A 27888-nucleotide genomic window follows, 5' to 3' on the forward strand; every position below is an offset into this window, starting at 1 on the left:
GTCTTGGTATTACCCCGTAATATTAGTAGGACGTGACCTTCTCCAGCTATAATAGAGTGTTGTCTTTCTCTTTTTTATATACATTATCTTGCATTTACATTTGTGCACTTTGAGTAGTCTTAATTATTTCTGAATAGGTTGTGCGCACATTAGTATCTCTCATCTGGGAGTGTGTGCTACGCTTAAACATCGCGATCGCAGCGTATTCATCAGCAGACAACATTCTTCGCAGGAATGACGTCAGACATCCTATGATTGTTGACTCTATTCCGCTCGTGTGGACGTCACTGATCGGCCCGTGACAGTCTCGCCTGTGCTCCGCCTCGGTTGTGCAATGATGGGGGCGTGCGACTGGTCAATGCACGCTATGGTCTGCTGGCCCATCTCCGCCTATCGTGCTCCCTTACGCATAGTAGTCTGGCGCTACGATGTGAACGTTTTGTATCCCACACTACATTCGTAGTGCTTCACTTATTTCCATCTCCGAAGACATAGCTCTTGTTTCAAGAAATTGTCTGGAATGCGATAATTTACTCAAGTTTCGTTGGTCGTACTTTCCTCGAAGCTCAAGTACCTAAACGCGATCTCGGGCAATCTCTGATCGGTCACGAAACGGAAACCACAGAGAAAACAAAAAAGTTTTATATGAAACATTTAGCTACAATTTCCGGCTGCTTCTCTAAATAGTCACCGCTCCGACTTGGGAAGTCGGTACAACGCTATGATAAATTTCTAATACCTTCGTCATAGAAGGCAGCCGCCTGTGCTTTCTGCCCATTCTATACGCTAGTTTGTGGCTCGTTGTCTGTACCAAATTGCTGTCCTCACTTGAGCAAAGAGATAAAAATCAGAGTGTGAGCAAAGAGATAAAAATCGGAGTGAGTCATGTCCGGGCTGTGATCGAACGCTTTCCATCGAAAACCCTGCAGGATCGTCTTTGTTGCATGCATGACATTTACGATATGTGGACTACATGAAATCAGGGGGAAACTCTCAGCCAGTGACTGCACGTACTTCACACTTGGCGAGAGATTCTATTGTTCTTAGTGTCTTTATTTGATCACAGCATATTCAGCTAACCCCCGGACTCCCAGGAAGTCTAGGACTATGTGTCACTTTTTTTGAACATCTTGTGTAAGAAAAATTTGTAAGCAGTTTCTTTTTAAGTGGGTTTCATGATCCCATGGATGCGCTCATATGTTGAGGGCCATATGTTGTTGACTCCTGTTTTCCTCGGTATTTATTATTACTTGCACCAGTTTACTTTGTCTAACGATTTTCGAGGTATAAAAATTGTATGCAAGTATCTTGATTTTTCTTATATATTGTTTCCATTACCAAGTGCAACAATATAACTCCCTCTCTGGTGCCTTTACCTTTCCGAAAGCCAAAGAGATCATCTAACACATTTAATTTTTTTCCATTCATCCGTATGTTCTTCTTACCAACAGTTTGGATGCATGAGCTTGATGGGGCGATATTTTTCAGACTTACCTGCTTTGCTATCTTAGAGATCTGTTTCAATTTTTTCAGAATGTTTGATGGTATACCTTCTGTCTCGCATGTTGTTGTTGTTGTGGTCTTCAGTCCTGAGACTGGTTTGATGCAGCTCTCCATGCTACTCTATCCTGTGCAAGTCTCTTAATCTCCCAGTATCTACTGCAACCTACATCCTTCTGAATCTGCTTAGTGTATTCGTCTAGTCGTCTCCCCCTACGATTTTTACCTTTCACACTGCCCTCCAATACTAAACTGGTGATCCCTTGATGCCTCAGAACATGTCCTACCAACCGATCCCTTCTTCTAGTCAAGCTGTGCCACAAAATTCTCTTCTCCCCAATCCTATTCAACACTTCCTCATTAGTTACGTGATCTACCCATCTAATCTTCAGCATTCTTCTGTAGCACCACATTTCGAGAGCTTCTATTCTCTTCTTGTCCAAAATATTTATCGTCCATGTTTCACTTCCATACATGGCTATACTCCATACAAATACTTTCAGAAAGGACTTCCTGACATTTAAATCTATACTCGATATTAACAAATTTCTCTTCTTCAGAAATGCTTTCCTTGCCATTGCCAGTCAACATTTTATATCCTCTCTACTTCGACCATCATCAGTTATTTTGCTACCCAAATAGCAAAACTCCTTTACTATTTTAAGTGTCTCATTTCCTAATCTAATTCCCTCAGCATCACCCGACTTAATTCGACTACATTCCATTATCCTCGTTTTGCTTTTGTTGATGTTCATCTTACATCCTCCTTTCAAGACACTATCCATTCCGTTCAACTGCTCTTCCAAGTCCTTTGCTGTCTCTGGCAGAATTACAATGTCATCGGCGAACCTCAAAGTTTTTATTTATTCTCCATGGATTTTAATACCTACTCCGAACTTTTCTTTTGTTTCCTTCACTGCTTGCTCAATATTCAGATTGAATAGCATCAGGGAGAGGCTACAACCCTGTCTCACTCCCTTCCCAACCACTGCTTCCCTTTCGTGCCCCTCGACTCTTATAACTGCAATCTGGTTTCTGTACAAATTGTAAATAGCTTTTCGCTCCCTGTATTTTACCCCTGCCACCTTCAAAATTTGAAAGAGAGTATTCCAGTCAACATTGTCAAAAGCTTTCTCTAAGTCTACAAATGCTAGAAACGTAGGTTTGCCTTTCCTTAGTCTAGCTTCTAAGGTAAGTCGTAGGGTCAGTATTGCCTCACGTGTTCCGATATTTCTACAGAATCCAAACTGATCTTCTCCGAGGTCGGCTTCTACTAGTTTTTCCATTCGTCTGTAAAGAATTGGCGTTAGTATTTTGCAGGCGTGACTTATTAAACTGATAGTTCGGTAATTTTCACATCTGTCAACACCTGCTTTCATTGGGATTGAAATTATTATATTTTTATTGAAGTCTGAGGGTATTTCGCCTGTCTCATACATCTTGCTCACCAGATGATAGAGTTTTGTCAGGACTGGCTCTCCCAAGGCTGTCAGTAGTTCTAATGGAATGTTGTCTACTCCCGGGGCCTTGTTCCGACTCAGGGCTTTCAATGCTCTGTTGAACTCTTCACGCAGTACCATATCTCCCATTTCATCTTCATCTACATCCTCTTCCATTTCCAAAATATTGTCCTAAAGTACATCGCCCTTGTATAGACCCTCTATATACTCCTTCCACCTTTCTGCTTTCCCTTCTTTGCTTAGAACTGGGTTTCCATCTGAGCTCTTGATATTCATACAAGTGGTTCTCTTTTCTCCAAAGGTCTCTTTAATTTTCCTGTAGGCAGTATACTACACACCAACTTGAACAGTCGTTCGGCAGTCACTTCGTTGCTCCCTTATTTCATCGCAAGTCTATTAGTGCTCTGTCAAACTTTGACTGTAATACAGGATCCCCTCCTAGGGCAGATTCCCGCTCCAAAGGCAAGTCGTTATCCTGACGCTCTGTCTGTTTTCCATTCTCTTTCACGAGGCTGCCGGCAGATCCAGGGCGGCTCTTCTTATCGAAAGCCTTCCTCCACCATCTCTGATGAAATGTTTTAAAAAATTTAAATAGTGGTTGTGAACTCAAGACTCAGGACGTTTTGATTACTACTGAACGACACAATTCCTAAAGCACAGATTATATCTGAGGAAATAAACAAAAATATCTTTTAGGGTCAGACCTTACATCACAACCTACTGAAGTGTTTGAAGTGTAAATATTTTGGCCATGAAAGGCGAAATAGCAATGAAGGATCTCAATTTATGACATCCCTCATCTTTCCACACTGTACGTCCGCTCACTTGCAGGTCTGTGGTCTTGCAATGATACTTTTGAGTTTTCAGTGTACAGTGTGAGAGGACTTATAGCCGCCACTATTTTTCCACTCTAATGATAACGGTGGGATGAAATTTTCACTCTGCAGTGGAGTGTGCACTGATATGAAACTTCCTGGCAGATTAAAACTGTGTGCCGGACCGAGACTCGAATTCGGGACCTTTGCCTTTCGCGAGCAAGTGCTCTACCATCTGAGCTACCTAAGCACGACTTACGCCCCGTCCTCACAGCTCTACTCCCGCCAGTCCCTCGTCTCCTACCTTCCAAACTTTACAGAAGCAGATTTCGACGGTCCCGTCATTTAGATGCATGTAATTCGAAGCGTATCTTTGTTCCCACGGCGGCAAACGCTTCTCCAGGGAACGTTCCTCTCGGTGGGAATGTCCCAACCCATCTTCGAAAAAACCGCGAGGACCGCATTCAGCAGCGCGGTTATCTTTCCGCACATCGGCGGGACCGAGCGGGAAACTTCCGCAGGAAGCGCTGAGGTCAGCGCCGAAATTTGCAGACTGCAATTGCACCGTAGCCACTGTGGCAGGTAGAGTTGCGTTCCGACTGCCGAGTGCCGTTTGTTCCGCCAGCCAGGGCGCGCGACAGGAAATTAAAGCACGCCGTTCCGGCCGGGATGCGGCGCCTGGAGCCGCTCACGCCTGGGATTAGCGCGCCGGCGTTACGGGTAACGCGCTAATTAGGGAAATGGGGGGCTCGCTGATTCTCCGCTGCCTGCAACGTCTGGGCAGTTCGGCTCAGCTTCTCAAATGCAAGTGGCCCGTGTCAAAAATGCCAAGTTATTTTAAGCAGGATAAAAATCGCACATGAAGATTCATATCATCGCTTTGTCGTGTGACTAGGGCCTCCCGTCGGGCAGACCGTTCGCCTGGTGCAAGTCTTTCAATTTGACGCCACTTCGGCGACTTGCACGTCGATGGGAATGAAATGATGATGATTAGGACAACACAACACCCAGTCCCTGAGGGGAGAAAAGCACCGACCCAGCCGGGAATCGAACCCGGGCCCTTAGGACTGACATTCTGTCACGCTGACCACTCAGCTACCAGGAGCGGACATCGCTTTGTGCATAACTGTAACGGTTATACGAAAAATATTAGGACGAGGAGGCAATTTGTCGGTCTTCCACATGTTAATATGAATATAAATTAATAGTTTACCAACTGAAACTGTAAGTTTGCTATAACCAGTCACAATATTTTTTCCATTGTGTACAGGTTTGTCATCATGTCTCGATCCAATGGTTGCATTTTCACAATACCAAATTATAACGCATTTCGCTGAAGGTGAGGGCCTTTTTTCTCTCTCGGGATAATCAGGAAGAATACTTACTATAGGAGAATGTGTGGCTGCTATTAGTGCGCTATTGTGCGATTCGTCTTATGTGGAGGTGCAACAGGAGTCCACTCAGAAATTTCACAAGCCAGCACCAACAAGAGCAAATATCTGGTTACCTGAAAGTAAGTTCCGAAGAAGTGGAAACGTTTTCGATGAATTACGTACCTGGAGACTTTCTGTACCACAAGTGACTGTTCATAGAATCAGTGAAGCAATCGAAACAAGACGGAACGCACCAACTCATCGTTTAAGCGTCTAGTTACGCGTGAGAAAAATTGAACCATTTTTTTGAGAAAAATCAACGGTTTTTTAAGTTTTACATTTCACGCTACAGAAAAAATCGTATCACGTTCAAGTGCTTAACGAGCAAACTACGTGTCACGATTCCATAGAAGCTGCACACAACGAACAACTCATGTATCACATTTTTCTTACTGATGGGGACACCTTGTACATCTGCAGAAAAGTCAACAAAAGTAGCTGCCGTTTATGTGGTAGCGAGCCACATTACGCTACCACTGAATGGTAAAAAGGTACGCCGATAGTGAAAGGGTGGCTCGGATTCACAAAGACTACGGTGTATGGACCCTTCATTTTTTGCAGACGAAACAGTTACAGAAACATTGGAGCAATTCCTGAAACCACAGCTTCAACAAGAAGACATTGCCGACCCTGTTGTTTTCCAACAGCATGGAACACCCTCTCACTTTGCTCTCATGTTGAGGCAGGAACCAAATCGGAGATTCACCAACAGATGGATGGGCAGAACTTGAGCAACACTCTGGGCGTTACATCCACCAATAAACACATTATTTAGCTACACTTGGTTCTAAACTGATCACAGAATCATCGGTGTAAAACCAAGTGTTTATTGGTGTACATAGCTTAATGATGCACGTTACAAGAAGCAGTCTGATGTGGGTACCACAAAGCAGTGCACTCACCAGGACTGCATCTAACTACGCTTGGTCATCAACATTATGTTCTTGTAACACCTCCATCTGATGATGAGCCTACAGTGGCTCGAAAACATGTTCATGGTTGAATAAAACGTAAAAAAGCGACCAATTGCATATTTATTACCAGATAAACCTCCTGAAAATTCGTCTAGTAGTCTGGGAAAATTAGTGTATTCGGACAGACAAAGAGAAAAGGCACGACAGTTTTACAAATTTATTATTAGTGTAGAAACAGAATATGTAGATATGTATTAATTTTGGGTGTTCCTGATAGAATATTTTCTTAGTGCTTCGTTGATATATTGCCTGAACTGCTTTCAAATGTAAATTAGGGAAATTAAACGTCAGATCTGAAATATTTGCCACATGATGTAAGTCTCTTTTTTCCAAAATAAGAATTTCACATATATTACAACAAAGTGAACTATGGTGTTTCTGTTAATTATGTGAATAATTTGTTCCATGTTTTTTGGTAGAACAAGGGAATTTGTCAACTTCTTTGTTAACTATACTATCTACATGATAAATTAGATGTGTAGCCGGCCGGTGTGGCCAAGCGTTCCTAGGCGCTTCAGTCTGGAACCGCTCGACCGCTACGGTCGCAGGGTCGAATCCTGCCTCGAGCATGGATGTGTGTGATGTCCTTAGGTTAGTTAGGTTTAAGTAGTTCTAAGTCCTAGGGGACTGATGACCTAGATGTTAAGTCCCATAGTGCTCAGAGCCATTTGAGCCAATATAAGATGAACATAAAAAAAAGCAAAACGAGGATAATGGAATGTAATCGAATTAAGTCGGATGATACTGAGGGAATTAGATTAGGAAATGAGACACTTCAAATAGTAAAGGAATTTTGCTATTTGGGGAGCAAAATAACTGATGGTGTCGAAGTAGAGAGGATATAAAATGTAGACTGGCAATGGCTAGGAAAGCGTTTCTGAAGAAGAGAAATTTGTTAACATAGATTTAAGTGTCAGGTAGTCGTTTCTGAAAGTATTTGTATGGAGTGTGGCCATGTGTGGAAGTGAAATATGGACGATAAATAGTTTGGACAAGAAGAGAATAGAAGCTTTCGAAATGTGGTGCTACAGAAGAATGCTGCAGATTAGATGGGTAGATCACATAACTAATGAGGAAGTATTGAATAGAATTGGGGAGAAGAGAAGTTTGTGGCACAGTTTGACTAGAAGAAGGGATCGGTTGGTAGGACATGTTCTGAGGCATCAAGGGATCACCAATGTAGTAGTGGAGGGCAGCGTGGAGGTCAAAAATCGTAGAGGGAGACCAAGAGATGAATATACTAAGCAGATTCAGAAGGATGTAGGTTGCAGTAGGTACTGGGAGATGAAGAAGCTTGCACAGGATAGAGTACCATGGAGAGCTGCATCAAACCAGTCTCTGGACTGAAGACCAGAACAACAACAAATGCAAAACACATCACTTTCGAGCAGTACAATTACACAGTATTAAACCAAGATTCTTGTCAGATGATTACTGTGCTATCATATTGCATTTCTTTGACGTCCATGCTCTTCTTAAAATATGTCTAACCGAATTTCGTTAATGACATTTTTGTACTGCTAGTATGCAAGGAATCGCGCTACGGCATCCAAGCGCGCAGGGATTTCTTTCACCCTGTATACAGGCACAAGAAAAAGAAAATATCGTTGCTACCAACGCTGCCGCCGTGCCGGCAGGAGTAATTTTCTCATCGCCCTGGTACGAGTTCCCCCTCTCCCACCCCTCCTGGGGGACGCGTGCAGGAACGCCACGTGGGACTGTTGTCGCGTGATGCGCAGTAACAGCGAGCAGACAATAGGACGGCTGCTTGAGCCGGTGCGTTCGGCAAATTGGAACGGGAGTTGCTGCCGGCCAATTTCCGCTGCCTGATCGGAACCGCCCACTGCGCACGCGGCAATTTCTGACGCCAATGCCGGCTTCCATGGCGACAACGAGGGGACGCCGTCCTCCCCCGCACAGACCACTGACACTCACTCGCTACGCCTCGGAGCCTCGGATGGCAGGCGCTGGTGCCTGCCGCCAGGGAGGAGAAACGCGCCGCCCGGGATATCATGATATCTAGACAGACGCAGCTGGCACGCCGTAATCCGTGACAGTCGTATGGTCTTACAAGTTAATAACTACTGCACACTATCACTTATATAGCTCATGGAACCATTAAGCTTCATTCCTACGTTTCACATCTCCGTTGATCGATTACGCAGTAATCGACACATGACGTCAGAAAGTGGAGTGACGGTCGAACGACAGTTGCTACTATACAGGGTGAAAAGAATTTAAACCGACAAACTCTGCGAGGTTGTAGGGGACAAAAACGGTTCAAATGGCTCTGAGCACTATGGGACTTAACTGCTGTGGTCATCAGTCCCCTAGAACTTAGAACTACTTAAACCTAACTAACCTAAGGACATCACACACATACATGCCCGAGGCAGGATTCGAACCTGCGCCCGTAGCAGTCGCACGGTTCCAGACTGTAGCGCCTAGAACCGCTCGGCCACTGAGGCCGGCCCGTAGGGGACATCAAAACAAATATTTTTGCCTAATGTCATTCTTTCCTACGAGGATTATTTAAACCGGTGGAGGCCGTATTACGATCTTCAGTAGTTAGAGGCCGTATAAGCTCTTCTGTTGTAGGCAACTGCTGTCCGCCGGTGTAGTAGTGCATTCTCTCTGTTTATTAATGGAGCGATACACCTGGAGTGAGTACACTGATGTGGTTGGTGCGTACTACGTCGCACACCACAACGGACGAGCCGCACAGCGGGTTGATCAACAACAATATCCTAATCGCCGTATGCCGCATCATACGACCTTTGCTGCTGTGTACCAATGTCTGCGTGAGGCCGTGTCATTTGGCAGATTACCTGGACGGGGACGCCGTCGCACGGTAAGAATTTGAGAAAGCTGTCTTGCAGCATGTGGGGTGGGATCCTTCAATCAGCACTCGTGCAATTGCACATAACATGGGGACGAATCAGACGACTGTAAGAACAGTCTTTCGAGAGCAATTGTAACGTCCATTTCACTTACAGCGTGTCCACAACCTGGAACCAATTGATTATCCACCCAGAGCACAGTTTTCGCAGTAGTACCTGGAACAGTGTGAAATGCATCCTACATTTCCATCCACTGTGTTGTTTACCGATGAAGCAACGTTCGGGCGTGATGGAGTCTTCAACATGCACAATTCTCATGTTTGGAGTGAGGGTAACCCGCATGCCACAGTTACTAACGCTCATCAAGTGCGATTTTTCGTTAATGTGTGGGTCGGTGTTGTTGGGGACTGTTTAATTGGGCCGTATCTGCTACTTAGGCCATTGAATGGCAGAAACTATTACAATTTTCTCGCCAGATGATTTCCAGAATTGCTGGAAGACGTCCCGCTCCCTACGAGACAACGCATGTGGTTCCAACATGACGGGGCACCAGCACATTTCAGTCGTAATCTATGTCGATTTCTCGACCGACGGTTCCCAAAAACGTGGATTGTCAGAGGTGGTCCTGTACCATGACCTGCTCGATCCCCAGTTATGTCCTCTCTTGACTTTCTGTGGGGAGAGATGCGCAACCTTGTTTACGCAACTCCTGTTGCATCAGAAGAGGATCTGATTGCCCGGATAGTAGCAGCAGTAGGAACAATTCAGGATACTCCTGGGGTTTTGGCCCGTGTCAGGCAGAACATGATCCGACGGTGTAACCTTCGTTTACTTGCCAATGGAGGCATTTTTGAAAATCTACTGTAACTGAAATTGGGTTGTGTTAAAGTGTTGTCTCTTGGTCATAAGAAAATGGAAAAGTGGTTGTTGGTTTAAATAATTTGCCGCCAGAGAAATCCTCCTCTACCGGTTTAAATACTCATCATAGGAAAAATGACATTAGGGAAAAATATTTGTTTTGATGTCCCCTACAACCTCCCAGAGTTCGTCGGTTTAAATACTTTTCACCCTGTAGTTGCACCTCTCTTGAAAAATTGCGCCAGCTGAATCGTGTTGTGATCTGACTGGTTGCTGTAATAAAAGATGGAAGGATTACCCTCCGACCGACGCGCCCAAACTACTATTTTCATTCACTAATTATTACTAAATTATGATTCACATTTTGTTTATAAGAATAGGGGGAACCTCTTAATACTGAGCTGTCAATACACAGTCAAAACACCATTTTATCATCAACTTCTAGTCAACATTTGAGTAACTAAAAGCATTTCGTGTGTCACTGACTTCGCGTCGAATGACCGACTAACGGAGCGCTTCGTGTTGAGTAAGTGAGTTGTGAAAGGAGCGGCCGAACTGTTATGTCCAATAGATTGCACTGCGCATCTAAGGTCGCGACTCAACGAGCAATGCAGATTATAGCTGAGGTTAGGAAAGTATAATTTGATGTCTGAAATGTTGAAAATATACTGCTGGGGAAAAAAATTAGCACGCCCTTTTAGAGGTTTCCAGTCTAATCAAGACTTATAGTTGCAACAGTGTATATGGAGTACATGAAATACACTACTGGCCATTAAAATTGCTACACCACGAAGATGACGTGCTACTGACGCGAACCGACAGGAAGAAGATGCTGTGATATGCAAATGAGTAGCTTTTCAGAGCATTCACACAAGGTTGCCGCCGGTGGCGACACCTACAACGTGCTGACACGAGGAAAGTTTCCAACCGATTTCTCATACACAAACAGCAGTTCACCGGCGTTGCCTGGTGAAACGTTATTGTGGTGCCTCGTGTAAGGAGGAGAAGTGCCTACCATCACGTTTCCGACTTTGATAAAGGTCGGATTGTAGCATATCGCGATTGCGGTTTATCGTATCGCGACATTGCTGCTCGCGTTGGTCGAGATCCAATGACTGTTAGCAGAATATGGAATCGGTGGGTTCAGGAGGGTAATAAGGAACGCCGTGCTGGATCCCAAAGGCCTCGTATCACTAGCAATCGATATGACAGGCATCTTATCCGCATGGCTGTAACGGATCGTGCAGCCACGTCTCGATCCCTGAGTCAACAGATAGCGACGTTTGCAAGACAACAACCATCTGCACGCACAGTTCGATGACGTTTGCAGCAGCATGGACTATCAGCTCGGAGACCATGGCTGCGGTTACCCTTGACGCTGCATCACAGACAGGAACGCCTGCGATGGTGTACTCAACGACGAACCTGGGTGCACGAATGACAAAACGTCATTTTTTCGGATGAATCCAGGTTCTGTTTACAGCATCATGATGGTCGCATCCATGTTTGGCGACATCGCGGTGAACACACATTGGAAGCGTGTATTCGTCATCGCCATACTGGCGTATCACCCGGCATGATGGTATTGGGTGCCATTGTTACACGTCTCGGTCACCTCTTGTTCGCATTGACGGCACTTTGAACAGTAGACGTTACATTTCGGATGTGTTACGACCCGTGGCTCTTCTCTTCACTCGATCCCTGCGAAACCCTACATTTCAGCAGGATAATGCACGACCATATGTTGCAGGTCCTGTACGGGCCTTTCTGGACACAGAAAAAGTTCGACTGCTGCCCTGGCCAGCACATTCTCCAGATTTCTCACCAACTGAAAACGTCTGGTGAATGGTGGCCGAGCAACTAGCTCGTCACCATACGCCAGTCACTTCTCTTGTGAACTGTGGTATCGTGTTGAAGCTGCATGGGCAGCTGTACCTGTACACGCCATCCAAGCTCTTTTTGACTCAATGTCCAATGCCCTGGGTACTGATTTCTCAGGATCTATGCTCCCAAATTGCGTGAAAATGTAAATACATGTCAGTTCTAGTATAATATATTTGTCCAATGAATACCCGTTTATCATCTGCATTTCTTATTGGTGTAGCAATTTTAATGGCCAGTAGCGTAATTACATTTACAAATCAATACACACTGTACTCGCATTCGGGAGGACTACAGTTCAATCCCGTGTCCGGCCATCCTGATTTAGGTTTACCGTGATTTCCCTATATCGCTTCAGGCAAATGCCGAGGTGGTTCTTTTGAAAGGGCACGGCCGACTTCCTAACCCATCCTTCCTTAGTCCGATGAGACCGATGACCTCGCTGTCTGGTCTCATCCCCGCAAACCAACCCCCAACAGATCAATACCACAAGCGGTTCTGAGGTACCAGGTATCGACACATCTGGAACACCGATGTCAGTACGTGGTTAGCCTCCGTGGACAGCAATGCAGGCCCCGACTGGCATCCAGGGTGAATGCTGTCCTGGGGAACGGTAGCCCACGCCTGCTCAGCCTGTTCACATAGTTCTGTAAGAGTTGTTGGTTGAAGAGTCGCAAGAGGCACTTCTCGTCACATCATATTCCACGAGTACTCCATTGGAGACAAGTCCGGTAATAGTGTTGACCAGGGAAATTGTTGCACGTCATGCAGAACACGTTGAGTTTCATGGGCAGTGTGAGGCCGAACTTTACCCTATTAGAACATCACCTTCCTGTTGCAAGGACGGCAAAAGACCGGATCTAACAACATTCTGCAGTACCGAGCGCTGGTTAGCGTCCCCTCCAGGAAAAGCGGAGGAGGAGATTAGTGTTTAACGTCCCGTCGACAACGAGGTCATTAGAGACGGAGCGCAAGCTCGGGCGAGGGAAGGATGGGGAAGGAAATCGGCCATGCCATTTCAAAGGAACCATCCCGGCATTTGCCTGAAGCGATTTAGGGAAATCACGGAAAACCTAAATCAGGATGGCCGGAGACGGGATTGAACCGTCGTCCTCCCGAATGCGAGTTCAGTGTGCTAACCACTGCGCCACCTCGCTCGGTCCAGGAAAAGCAAAGGTGAACGAAAGTTGTAGCTTATCGCGAAGTTACTAAATACAGTTTTCCGTAATTCCTTCACGAAAGAAGACGAAGTAAATAGTCCAGAATTCGAAACCAGAACAGCTGTTAGCATGAGTGACATAAAAGTGGATATCTTAGGTGTTGCGAAACAACTCAAATCACTTAAGAAAGGCAAGTCTTCCGGTCCAGACGGTATACCAATAAGGTTACTTTCAGAGAATGCAGACACAATAGCGCCTTTGTTAGCAATCATACACAACCGCTCAATTGACGAAAGGTCTGTTCCTGAAGACTGGAAAGTAGCACAGGTCACACCAATATTCAAGAAAGGAAATAGGAGTAACCCACTGAATTACAGACCCATATCACTGACCTCAATTTTCAGTATGGATTTGGAGCATATACTATACTCGAACATTATGAATCACCTTGAAGAAAATGACTTATTGATGCATAACCAACACGGATTCAGAAAATATCGATCTCGTGCAACGCAGCTAGCTCTTTATTCCCATGAAGCAATGAGTGCTGTCGACAAGGGATCTCAGATCGATTCCATATTCCTAGATTTCCGGAAGGCTTTTGATAATGTTCCTCACAAGCGACTATTAATCAAATTGCGTGCATATGGAGTATCGCCTCAGTTGCGTGACTGGATTCGTGATTTCCTCTCAGAGAAGTCACAGTTCGTATTGATAGACGATAAATCATCGAATACAAAGAAGTGATATCTGGTGTACCGCAAGGTAGTGTCATAGGCCCTCTGCTGTTCCTGATTTACATAAATGATCTAGGTGATAATCTGAGCAGCCCCCTTAGATTGTTTGCAGATGACGCTGTAATTTACCGTCTAGTAAAATCATCAGACAATCAATTCCAATTACAAAATGATCTAGAGAGAATTTCTGTATGGTACGAAAAGTGGCAGTTGACACTAAACAAAGAAAAGTGCGAGGTCTTCCACATGGGTACTAAAAGAAATCCGGTAAATTTTGGGTATACGATAAGCCGCATAAATCTAAGGTCTGTCAGTTCGACTAAATACCTAGGAATTACAATTACGAGCAATTTAAATTGGAAATACCACATAGATAATATTGTGGGGAAAGCGAAACAAAGACTGCGCTTTGTTGGCAGAACACTTAGAAGACGCGACAAACCCACTAACGAGACAGCCTAAATTACACTTGTACGTCCTCTGCTGGAATATTGCTGCGCGGTGTGGGATCCTTACCAGGTAGGATTGACGAAGGACATCGAAAAAGTGCAGAGAAGGGCAGCTCGTTTCGTGTTATCGCGCAGTAGGGGTGAGAGTGTCACTGATATGATATGCAAGTTGGGGTGGCAGTAGTTGAAACAAAAGCGGTTTTCTTTGGGGCGAGATCTGGTTACGAAATTTAAATTACCAACTTTCTCTTCCGAATGCAAAAATATTTTGTTGACACCCACCTACGTAGGGAGAAATGATCATCGTAATAAAGTAAGAGAAATCAGAGCTCGAACGGAAAGATTTAGGTGTTCCTTTTCCCCACGCGCCATTCGAGAGTTGGATGGTAGAGAAGTAGTATGAAAATGGTTCGATGAACCCTCTGCCAGGCACTTAAGTGTGAATTGGAGATTAACCATCTAGATGTAGATGGAGATGTAGAACCCAGACGAAAAACCGTGTGTCTCGAACTAATGGGCACAATGAGAGACAGCTCACTAGGTCTACATCGTACTCACAAACGACCACCACTTGCGTGCAGGTAGAATCTGCTTTCATCGCTGAAAACTACGGCGCGCCTTTTCATCTTCCAAGAGATCCTCTGACAGCACCAGTCGAGCCGCGCACGTCGACGCTGTGGCGTGAGTGGATGACGTACTAGAGGTGTGGGTGCCCATAGTCCCTCTGCTAATAATCGGTTCGCATCAGTTCGTGTTCACACGTCTGGGCTCGCAAGCCCTCTTATGTGTGTCGTCGTAGCTGCACGATCTGCCCCTGCTGCCCCTACCATACGACGATCCTGGCGCACTCTGTGCTAACTGGACGTCCAGAACCTCGTCTTCAGGTGTGAGAGTGCTCACGTGACCACCGATACCAGCATCGGTGCACGCCCGACTTGTGTGGCAGTTCTCCCAAAGGGCCATCTCATCACTGGGAAGGCTACAATCTGAGCCCTCAGCCCTCAGTTGGTTGTAGGAATTCGCTCAGTTGTTTGTAGGAAGCACGAGTGAACCGTAAAATTACTACTGGTTCACCAAAGGTTATTAATCTCTATCAGTACACAAAATGTAAAGTGGAAGTAGGTGCCAAGGAATAGCTGGTGAAATTACACACAATTTTCAGTAACACTCTTTATTCAAATTTGGTGCAAGACTTTACGATATTTAAAAAAAAAAAACACCAATCATTTAACAAATAAGTCACAATTTACGATAGGAAAGGACTTTTAAATTATTATAAAAATTTCACGCCAGTAAAAGGCAAGTACAGGCAAGCAATTTAACGTATACAACGAGACGCTATATAATATTTCAAGCTCAGCTAAATTACAGGTGAATTTCACTCCATTCATTAAATGGCGTAGAATCTAACTTGTCTGCAACATATAAAGACAATCTTGTTTACAAAAGTTCTCAAAATAGAAGAACCAAAACGCATGAGTCATGCACACGGGGGGACATTCACAGTTAGTAACATTAACATTTACAAAATATATGAAAAACAAATTTTACAAATTTCTGTCACTTAGCTTACGGCAAACACACACGCTCACCAGGTATGACTTGTGAACTTTTATAACATTCTCCTCTCAAGGCAGCAATTTCTACCCGTAATGAAATGTCAAACTTTTGCATGGCAAGAAAACACACTAATAACCAACTACCTGTATAATACACATAAGCACGTTGAGTAAAAGCCTTTAAGGTATTGAATTGGAGAAACACACAACAGTTTTTGCTGACTAGAAACAATATAAAAAATCCACTACGGGGTACATTAACAACCTTGCTTGATTATAGCTCAATATACATAAACACAAATTTAAGTAAGTTACAGCTTCCATATGAGCAGGAATTCGTTATGCAATTGACTAGTTCTTACCACGAGGCAAAACTAATTTTTCTTCTTTCTTAGAGTACCTTTTACACGTGAGTCTAGTAATACTAGTTATGGCAGGCGAGAGAATGGATCAGGTCTTAGTGCCTTGCATTTTAAACAGTACAGTCATTGGTGCCTTAGACTTTCACAGACATGGCAGAGGCTAACAGTTGAATAAACCGAACCACGGATTTACTCTGACTCCCCCCCGCCCCTCCTTTCGTCCTCAAAAGAGGACAAACGGACCACCCTTTCTAATATTACCACCTTCCCGCGGGTGGGCAGACGAGTATGAATGGCGGGAACCCCCCCCCCCCTCCCCAAAAAAAAATATACGGCTGGTATAATTAACAATAATAAGTAACTCGAATTCAATTAAACTTCGTAAAATCTGTTAACAATCAATACTCAACTTCTGGTGCGTTACGACTCCCAGGACTGAACCAACGCAGCACCTCCGAATGTTCTGCCGACCCGCCCGCTGCCAGCCGTTTCAACGGACGCAGGAAGGCGCGCCGATTTTCAGAACCTCATCGCCGGTCGACAGCATGCGGCCGAACTGCAGATTAGGCCCCTTGCGGACCCACGCTCAGGAAGATTCCTTTCGCGGCGAGCAGTTAACGCCCCATACCACGGAGCCGCTGCTCGCGTCGCTTACGCTGATGGCGCGGTCTGCGTACTGTCCCTCTAGCACCGGCAGAGAAGTCGCTTCGTGATGCCCCGACTGCCAACTCTCCACGAGAGCCCATACAGCAACCTCTTAAACCCGCGCGAACAGCCAACTTTTCCCCTTTCCCGCTAGAGGGAGACACCGAAGCCTTCAATTGCGACAAAGGCGCCACCGCCAAAAAACGGAGGGCGACTGCTTCACGCTAGGCGCTGTGGCGCGCTTATCAAAGCTAACTTTACTGCGGCTCAACGAGTGCGTCTCTGTGGCATATTTGCACCACACTGAGTCTTCTGGCTGCGAGCATTTCCTATTAGACACAGATGGCGGTCTGGTAGCCATGCAACTACGCTATCTGTTGGTGCACGACACTGAAACCAGATCAGTACATCTCCTATCCATCAGGTAGCGTATGCCTTCATCGGATCAAAATCGACGTCGTATTTCCAGGTGTATTAATTTTTTTCCGGCAGTGTGTCTGGTACTCTGTAAGTGAGAGAGATATATGTGGAAAACTGAAATGATTTGTGACTCTGCACATTATTTCTGTATGCGTACACGTAACAATACCACATCACTGTGCAGTTTGCTCTTTAGCCTGATGAAAAGTGCATAATAAAAAGTAGCTATCGTCCCAATAAACTCTGGAACTTACTATTTCAGTAAGAGAGAGTCTTAAGCCGTCCTCTCAGCGGACGTGAAAACGCTCGTGGTCGCGAAGTTGGTGACGTCAGAGTGTGGAATTCCACGTGCCACTACACTGCGGAGCGTGAAAACATAGGAGCCGCCATATAGTATGGCGTTAACCATCGTGTATGGTGGGTTTTCTTTCTCATAGAGCATGCGATATGAATGTAAGCTGTTTAAAAGCTTCAGAAAATTGAGGAGCCTTCGAAAACGCGTCATTCAGATACGGTTTGTTATAATAAAACGACAGCAAACTGCATATCAGTAGGTAATGGTTTCCTGTAGTTGATGTTTTTAGTGCTGTAACTTGTGTGCTATGAAAGTAAACCCTTTTCACTTCTACGCGCCATGATGATCTATCACATGCGCGTGTTTATGGTACAATTTGCATATTAAATATCAAATAATGACATTTTTAGATGCCGTCTTTAGACAGTATATGCCATAATTGGAATATGGTCTCTTTCTCGAAGTTGCAGCGCAGTTAATGCCGTCATGAGCTCCTGAGTTGTAAAGAGAAATGTAACGGGTTCGCGATCATCTAACACCAGTTCGTTTTTTCACTTTTTGTTTTCCAAGAGATTCTGGGTGGTTCTTATTCATTTAACATTGATGTTATCTCAAAACTCGGTATCATTTATTACAAATACGTAATGTACATACTGCAGTTATTGACGCAAAGGCCAACAACTGAAATGATTCTCTAGTGGCCAAAAAACTTAATGTGTCAATCTATGTCTGAGAGTAAACACAACGTACACACTGGAAGTTTTCGCTATTATAAAACTTTTTATAATAAATATATATATATATATATATATATATATATAATAGAAAGTTTTATAATAGCGTGTACGTTGTGTTTACTCTCAAACACAACGTACACACTGGAAGTTTTCGCTGTTATAAAACTTTTTATAATATATATATATATATATATATATATATATATATATATATATATATTTTATAGAAAGTTTTATAATAGCGTGTACGTTGTGTTTACTCTCAGACATAGATTGACACTCACATTAATATATTATATATATGGGTTTATGATATAGCTTAAACCTGTGTCTGACTGGTAAATATGTTTTTCAATGACGGTGTGCAATTTCGACAAAAATCACCCACTCGAATGAAATTACGAAACGAATCTCGATCTTGAAATCTATGTGACGAAGTAAGTTATTTCAAATAATGACATTTTTAGATGCCGTCTTTAGACAGTATATGCCATAATTGGAATATGGTCTCTTTCTCGAAGTTGCAGCGCAGTTAATGCCGTCATGAGCTCCTGAGTTGTAAAGAGAAATGTAACGGGTTCGCGATCATCTAACACCAGTTCGTTTTTTCACTTTTTGTTTTCCAAGAGATTCTGGGTGGTTCTTATTCATTTAACATTGATGTTATCTCAAAACTCGGTATCATTTATTACAAATACGTAATGTACATACTGCAGTTATTGACGCAAAGGCCAACAACTGAAATGATTCTCTAGTGGCCAAAAAACTTAATGTGTCAATCTATGTCTGAGAGTAAACACAACGTACACACTGGAAGTTTTCGCTATTATAAAACTTTTTATAATAAATATATATATATATATATATATATATATATATATATATATATATAATAGAAAGTTTTATAATAGCGTGTACGTTGTGTTTACTCTCAAACACAACGTACACACTGGAAGTTTTCGCTGTTATAAAACTTTTTATAATATATATATATATATATATATATATATATATATATATATATATATATATATATATATTATAGAAAGTTTTATAATAGCGTGTACGTTGTGTTTACTCTCAGACATAGATTGACACTCACATTAATATATTATATATATGGGTTTATGATATAGCTTAAACCTGTGTCTGACTGGTAAATATGTTTTTCAATGACGGTGTGCAATTTCGACAAAAATCACCCACTCGAATGAAATTACGAAACGAATCTCGATCTTGAAATCTATGTGACGAAGTAAGTTATTTCAGAGTGTTGGTACTTAATGCAGTGTTCACAATATAGACTTTATGCAAGTGCAAACTGACGTTAGATACTAGAACTTAGCCGTGCGGGATTAGCCGAGCGGTCTAAGGCGCTGCAGTCATGGACTGTGCGGCTGGTCCCGGCGGAGGTTCGAGTCCTCCCTCGGGCATGGGTGTGTGTGTGTGTGTGTGTGTGTGTGTGTGTGTGTGTGTGTGTGTTTGTCCTTAGGATAATTTAGGTTAAGTAGTGTGTAAACTTAGGGACTGATAACCTTAGCAGTTAAGTCCCATAAGATTTCACACACATTTGAACATTTGAACTATAACTTAACTATATTCAATTTAAAACCAAAAATGGGATGAAAATTCAACTGAGTTGACAAATAATTTCTACTACTTTGTATCTAGACCGTTGTACAGCATCATGTAGTGTTCCTCTAGCAACAAAGGATGAAAGCAGGAAGACTGGGTTTAACGTGCCGGTGATATCGAAGTCATTAGAGACGGAGCACTAGCTCGGAATGGGGAAGAAATCAGCGATGCCCTCTCAAGGAACCATCCCGGCATTTGCCTGGAGCGATTTTGGGAAATCACGGAAAACCTAAATCTGGATGGCCGGACGCGGGTTTGATCCGTCGTCCTCCCGGATGCGAGTCCAGTGTGCTAATCACGGCGCTCCCTAGCTCGGTCCCTCTACCAGCAATTCGCTGTTCAAGCCACCGACAAGCCCAGAATCTTTTTCCCAATTTTCTCCGCTCTTTAATAGAGTTAACGCAGCTACTTTACACACGTCCATTTTCGTAAGGAAAGTGTGTGGTTTGCGAGGCAGATGAACCCGACAACGGTCGCTGTAGAGCGCTGAGAACGCCTCGCCCCGTGTGAGGACGGTTTTAGCCTTATTCCTGGTAGCGACACTACAGCCTCGCAGCAAATGCAGCGGAATGAAGATCTACGGTCTACGTCGTTGCCGGAGCGACGAGTGCATCACATGAAGTCGCCATTTTAGAAAGTGTGTTTTTTGCTTTCACCCATCAAGACAAAAATGGACTACTTAAACGTTGAGTTGTAACTACCACAAGTTCCGAACCCAGTCGCAGACCTGGTCCGCTACTCGGTAAGCTGTTACTGCTCACCCGCCTCCCATCTGGCAGAACGGAGTGCAGGCCAGGGGCCCGCCTGCCTGATTCCAGTGCGCAGAGCAGCAGGTGGCTGTCCTTGAAGTCCGGGCTTCGATCCCTGGCAGAGATCGCTGACCGCTGGCGCGCATTCCTCCTCCCGGCGCCCTGGCGCCAGCTGCCCTTCCATTTCATCGCAAGCGCGGACACACCGCAGTAGCTCCTAACCAGTGTACGACCGTTCTCCTGCGGGGTCTACTTCTTCGCGACGCTATATTTCATTCTATCCCTGTATTTCTTATTTATTGGTTGAGCGTGATCACACTAGTACAGGTAAATGCCGGGATAGTTCCCATGAAAGGGCACGGCCGACTTCCTTCCCTATCCTTCCCTAATCAGATGGGACTGATCACCCTGCTGTTTGATCCCCTCCACTGAATCAACCAACCAAACAGGTTAGTGCCATCTGGTCCTCTCTAAAATCAGACCAGAGTTTTACGCAAACAATACTTTTTATGCCATAGTTGCTTAAGGACTGACAATTAGGCTATTTCACTATGAAAAATAATAATAAAATACTGTTAATGGAATTAAAAGTGATTTGAATGTAATGAAAATGTGAATAACATTACTAAGAAATAATTTTTGCAGCCTGTGCGAATAATAATAATAATAATAATAATAATAGTGATAGCAACAGATACAAAATGTATTTTCTATATCTGAGTGGTGTCTTTTCTGTCGGACAAGCCCGACAGGACAGATATCACTGAGATATTTGTATTTCTGTGAAAGAGGGGAACGGTTCCTCGATCTTTCCTTCAGTGCGAATCCACAAATATCGTCCGACCTTCTATGGGAATGAGGATTTGCGAATAGTGAGTATAATGGATGCACAGTAGCATGCGATAAGTTGGAAATTTACCACTGGTCAGGAACTGTGACCGGATGGCCGAAGCCTTTAAGCCAACCACTCATGAGAAAGGGGGTAAATCCGGGTTCCAGTCCCAGTCCGGCACAAATTTATAAAATTTCGCTATTCCTGTGCGCTTTGTAGGGGCAACGGCCTTGCCGCAGTGGATACACCGGTTCCCGTCAGATCACCGAAGTTAAGCACTGTCGGGCGTGGCCGGCACTTGGATGGGTGACCATCCGGGCCGCCATGCGCTGTTGCCATTTTTCGGGGTGCACTCAGCCTCGTGATGCCAATTGAGGAGTTTCTCGACCGAATAGTAGCGGCTCCGGTCAAAGAAAACCATCGTAACGACCGGGAGAGCGGTGTGCTGACCACACGCCCCTCCTATTCGCATCCCCAACTGAGGATGACACGGCGGTCGGATGGTCCCGATGGACCACTTGTGGCCTGACGACGGAGTGCTTTTTTGTGCGCTTAGTCGTCATGATTTCCCACCAATCGTTTCCCTTTCCTTCCTCCTCCTACATTTCTTGTTTACGAAATGTACACTCCTGGAAATGGAAAAAAGAACACATTGACACCGGTGTGTCAGACCCACCATACTTGCTCCGGACACTGCGAGAGGGCTGTACAAGCAATGATCACACGCACGGCACAGCGGACACACCAGGAACCGCGGTGTTGGCCGTCGAATGGCGCTAGCTGCGCAGCATTTGTGCACCGCCGCCGTCAGTGTCAGCCAGTTTGCCGTGGCATATGGAGCTCCATCGCAGTCTTTAACACTGGTAGCATGTCGCGACAGCGTGGACGTGAACCGTATGTGCAGTTGACGGACTTTGAGCGAGGGCGTATAGTGGGCATGCGGGAGGCCGGGTGGACGTACCGCCGAATTGCTCAACACGTGGGGCGTGAGGTCTTCACAGTACATCGATGTTGTCGCCAGTGGTCGGCGGAAGGTGCACGTGCCCGTCGACCTGGGACCGGACCGCAGCGACGCACGGATGCACGCCAAGACCGTGGGATCCTACGCAGTGCCGTAGGGGACCGCACCGCCACTTCCCAGCAAATTAGGGACACTGTTGCTCCTGGGGTATCGGCGAAGACCATTCGCAACCGTCTCCATGAAGCTGGGCTACGGTCCCGCACACCGTTAGGCCGTCTTCCGCTCACGCCCCAACATCGTGCAGCCCGCCTCCAGTGGTATCGCGACAGGCGTGAATGGAGGGACGAATGGAGACGTGTCGTCTTCAGCGATGAGAGTCGCTTCTGCCTTGGTGCCAATGACGGTCGTATACGTGTTTGGCGCCGTGCAGGTGAGCGCCACAATCAGGACTGCATACGACCGAGGCACACAGGGCCAACACCCGGCATCATGGTGTGGGGAGCGATCTCCTACACTGGCCGTACACCACTGGTGATCGTCGAGGGGACACTGAATAGTGCACGGTACATCCAAACCGTCATCGAATCCATCGTTCTACCATTCCTAGACCGGCAAGGGAACTTGCTGTTCCAACAGGACAATGCACGTCCGCATGTATCCCGTGCCACCCAACGTGCCTAGAAGGTGTAAGTCAACTACCCTGGCCAGCAAGATCTCCGGATCTGTCCCCCATTGAGCATTTTTGGGACTGGATGAAGCGTCGTCTCACGCGGTCTGCACGTCCAGCACGAACGCTGGTCCAACTGAGGCGCCAGGTGGAAATGGCATGGCAAGCCGTTCCACAGGACTACATCCAGCATCTCTACGATCGTCTCCATGGGAGAATAGCAGCCTGCATTGCTGCGAAAGGTAGATATACACTGTACTAGTGCCGACATTGTTCATGCTCTGTTGCCTGTGTCTATGTGCCTGTGGTTCTGTCAGTGTGATCATGTGATGTATCTGACCCCAGGAATGTGTCAATAAAGTTTCCCCTTCCTGGGACAATGAATTCACGGTGTTCTTATTTCAATTTCCAGGAGTGTATTTACAAAAGGGGCAGTCGAATGAAAACAAGGCAGAGCGAAAAGGAGTAAGTAAACTGTTTATTATTCCAAATGTAATCGCCATAACTGTTAATACGTGTATCCTACTATGAGACGAGACAGTCAGTGCCTTCATAGAAAAGTTTTAGAGGTTGCCTACTTAACAATGTTTGTTCCCAAGCGTGCGCCTCTTCCTCCGAAGCTTCCTCCGCAGCAAATCGGCGGCCAAATGGTTCAAATGGCTCTGAGCACTATGAGACTTAACATCTGAGGTCATTAGTCCCCTAGAACTTAGAACTACTTAAACCTAGCTAACCTAAGGACGCCGCACACATCGATGCCCGAGGCAGGATTCGAACCTGCGACCGTTGCGATAGCGCGGTTCCAGACTGAAGCGCCTAGAACCGCTCGGCCACACCGGCTGGCTAAATCGACGGCCAAGAATGTCTTTCTGCGGGCTCCAAAAATATGAAAATCGCATGGAGAGGAATAGGGACTATATGAAGGATGTGTAAGGGCTTCCCAGCGAAACTTCTGCAGCGTATTCGTAACAACCTTAGCAACATGTGGACGGGAAGCCCTTAAACATCTTCTCTTACCCATCGGTTCAACCGATATGGTCACGAACCCAGGAGAGACGCTGCAGACAGCGCCGTCTTACTAGCAAAGGCACTCGTGTCGGTCGTCTGCTGTCTTAGCCCATTAACGTCAGATTTCGTCGCACTGTCGTAACGGATACGTTCGTCGTACGTCCCACATTGATTTCTGCGGTTATTTCGCACAGTGTTGCTTATCTGCTACAACTGACACCTCTACGCAATCGTCACTGCTGTCGGTCGTCAAGTAGAGGCCGTCGGCCACTGCGTTATTCGTGATGAGAGTTGATGCCGGAAATTTTGTATTCTCCGTGTGATGTCGTCAGTCATACGACTACACTGCCGCCGAATGCGATTCTCTCGATAAACGGAACAGAAAAACGGCTGTGTTAGCCAACGAGTACACAGCTAGTCGCAGTACTTAACGCTCGCCGCGAGGCGCCGCTAGGCCACTTCATGTGCAGCACGAGAGTAGTGCAGTTGTACCAGTCTACATTCCCGCTCAGGCTACGGAGAGGTACGGATCGCTGTTGTCGCCGTTGCTGCTCGAGATGTCGGGACGCGGGAGGGGACGCGAAGCTGCAGCCCTAGCGGAGTTGCTGCTCACCGTGGCAGGAACGTCCGGCAACAAGAAGAAGAAGACTGTAGTGCAATGCTTTCGCTGCCAAAAGCTTGGCCACGTCGCCGAGCACTGCAGAGGCGCAGTAGCGTGTTTGAAGTGTGCGCAAGCACATGGCACAAGCGACTGCAAGAAGGAGAATCATACCCCTTGTACCTGCGTCAACTGCGGCGGCGCACACGCGGCGAACGCCCGTTCCTGCGCCTACAAGAGAAATTGGCGCGGACCGGAGAAGAAGACGCAGAAGCAAGTGACCACCACACACGAAGAGGTGGTCTCTTGTACAGAAGACGTCGTCTCCAGGCGTCTAAAGGACGCTGTACGAGAAGCCATGTCCGCCTTCAAATCCGCCACGGCGGAAGAGAGGGCAGCCATGTTGGCGGAACTGGGCGAGGCTCGGCGTCAGATTGCTGTGCCGAAGCAGGAACTTCGCTCAGCCAAAGAAGACTCCGCCACAAGAGAAGACACCGCCACCCAGACGACTCCTGCACGAGAGAAGGAGTTCGCAACGGTGGCCACGCAAATCGACGAGCCTGCCGAAGGGGAGGCGACGCAGCAAAAGGACACCGAAGCAGCTGTACAACAGGAATAAAAGTGGGAAGAAATAGCACTCCTCCCGCTTCCGGACATGTACAGCGCAAGTGCTGTACTGAAGAAGATTGCTAGTTCGCTTCGCGACGGTACATACCCTCACCACGAAAATCCCTACCGTTTTGTCCCACCAAACCATCCAAAACCGTCACTCCCACATGAGGGACTTGGCTATCCAGAAGGTCTTACTGAAATTTCCAGGGAGGATTGTGAGCTCATTAATTCCTACCCTATCTTTACTACAATGCACATGCATTGTCTAATCATTTCTCTGGTTTCCGGAGAAAAATCGAAGACAGAATACGTTACGCATCAAGCCAACACCGAGGAACAGTCCTCAGTCACCAGTAAGAAGAAAAAGTGTGACATCGACAAGAACGAGAAATAGATTATCGGCACTTCTTGCCAGTTCCAGATATAATCAAACAGTCCAGAAACAAGTTTCATCAAGATTCTTAGTGGAGTAAGGGCCAACAGGCCACAAACTTCCACTTGAACTTCCTCACAGAGAGGAAAGTCAAAAAGGAGCAGAGAGAGAGAGAGAGAGAGAGAGAGAGAGAGAGAGAGAGAGAGAGAGAGAGACAGTCTACAGTTCGTAGCCGCGCTCAGTGGTCAGCCAGCGCCGATGTTAGTCATCGTCTGCATCTCAGTCACTGCTGCCACCAAGTCTTTGTAGCTCCGTTCCAGGTTAGTCTTCAAATTCACCGGACTCGACATTCAAGATTACGAGATTTTCATCCGTCACTGCAAGATTTGTGACTTGTAAATTATGTCATTCTACAGACGCCTATTCTAGTCGCGTCTTCTATAATTGTCAACCAACTGATCATGGACTACAGCAAAGTTACGTAATAAATACTTTCTTATTTTGTACTCCTGATAATTAATTGTGTTTTCCTGTTGTAGCTACCAAGCAGTCTTGGCATAGTAGAAACCACGATTCCACCTCCTTGGCTACCTCATATTTGACACCTCGTGTTGATGGACTCGATCATGTTGGAAGATCGATAGCCATCACTCGGCACACTCTTGACACTGTGCATCTCAGAAGATTGAATTCCCTAACGATTTCCGAAATGGGATGTCCCACGAGTCTAGCTCCAACTTCCATTCTGCGTTCAGAGTCTTAATTCCCGTCACGTCGGATACCTTCCACATGAATCACCCGAGAACATATGAAAGCTCCGCCAATGCACTGCCCTTTTGTACCATGTGTTCGTGATACTAGCGGCCTCTGTATATGTGCATATTGCTATCGTATCACTTCTGTCTCCTAAGTGTACACCGAGTTTCTCTCCTAAGGATCGTCAGGCGCATTTTCCCTAGTGTTTCGGCGGATATTTGCAATTTAGTTTTTCCAGTGTGCAGCTGGACTCTGTCCAGACAAATGTTGCTCATCACGTCTTTCATGCGACATTCAACGTCGACGGAAAGCGTCGGTTTGTTTCCCCTTACAAACAAATTGTTGTTTGAAGGGGAGTTTTACACGTTCATTTGATAGAGCAATCCCAAGTTAATCTATGGCGATTTTATTTTCAACGACATGTAATAACGGGGCAGTAAAACACTAAGAATACCAGGTACTCTAGCAGCGACAGCACTACATCTACATCTACATGGATAATCTGCAAATCACATTTAAGTGCCTGGCAGAAGGTTCGTCGAACCACCTTCACAATTCTCCGTTATTCCAATCTCGTATAGCGCGCGGAAAGAATGAACACCTATATCTTTCCGTACGAGCTCGGATTTCCCTTATCTTATCGTGGTGATCGTTCCTCCCTATGTAGGTCAGTCCCAACAAAATATTTTCGCATTCGGAGGAGAAAGTTGGTGATTGGAATTTCGTGAGAAGACTCCGTCGCGACGAAAAACGCCTTTCTTTTAATGATTTCCAGCCCAAATCCTGTATCATTTCTGTTACACTCTCTCCCATATTTCGCGATAATACAAAACATGCGGCCTTTCTTTGAACTTTTTCGATGTACTCTGTCAGTCGTACCTGGTAAGGATCCCACATCTTGCAGCAGTATTCTAAAAGAGGACGGACAAGCGTAGTGTAGGCAGTCTCCTTAGTAGGTCTGTTACACTTTTTAAGTGTTCTGCCAATAATACGGAGCCTTTGGTTAGCCTTCCCCATAAGAGTTTCTATGTGCTCCTTCCAATTTAAGTTGTTCGTAATTGTAATACCTAGGTTGAATTTACGGCTTTTAGATTAGACTCATTTATCGTGTAACCGAAGTTTAACGAGTTCCTTTTTGCACTCATGTGGATGACCTCACACTTTTCGTTATTTAGGGTCAACTGCCACTTTCCGCACCATTCAGATATTTTTTCTAAATCGTTTTGAAGTTTGATTTGATCTTCTGATGACTTTATTATTCGATAAACGACAGCGTCATCTGCAAACAACCGAAGACGGCTGCTCAGATTGTCTCCCAAATCGTTTATATAGATAAGGAGCAGCAAAGGGCCTATAACACCACCTTGGGGAACGCCAGATTCAAATGGCTCTGAGCACTATGGGACTTACCATCTATGGTCATCAGTCCCCTAGAACTTAGAACTACTTAAACCTAACTAACCTAAGGACATCACACAACACCCAGCCATCACGAGGCAGAGAAAATCCCTGACCCCGCCGGGAATCGAACCCGGGAACCAGGGCGTGGGAAGCGAGAACGCTACCGCACGA

At 45.5% G+C, this 27888-nt stretch overlaps 1 protein-coding gene and 1 pseudogene across 2 annotated transcripts in view; one reads left to right on the plus strand and one right to left on the minus strand.

The window, feature by feature from the left end:
- Window positions 1–27888, minus strand: part of LOC126456980 (uncharacterized) — a 334582-nt gene that overhangs the window by 166694 nt on the left and 140000 nt on the right. The window lies entirely within an intron of this gene.
- LOC126459385 (5S ribosomal RNA) lies at window positions 21562–21679 on the plus strand (annotated as a pseudogene).

This window comes from Schistocerca serialis, chromosome 2, assembly GCF_023864345.2.
Source record: "Schistocerca serialis cubense isolate TAMUIC-IGC-003099 chromosome 2, iqSchSeri2.2, whole genome shotgun sequence".
In the NCBI taxonomy this organism is placed as follows: Eukaryota; Metazoa; Arthropoda; class Insecta; order Orthoptera; family Acrididae; genus Schistocerca; species Schistocerca serialis.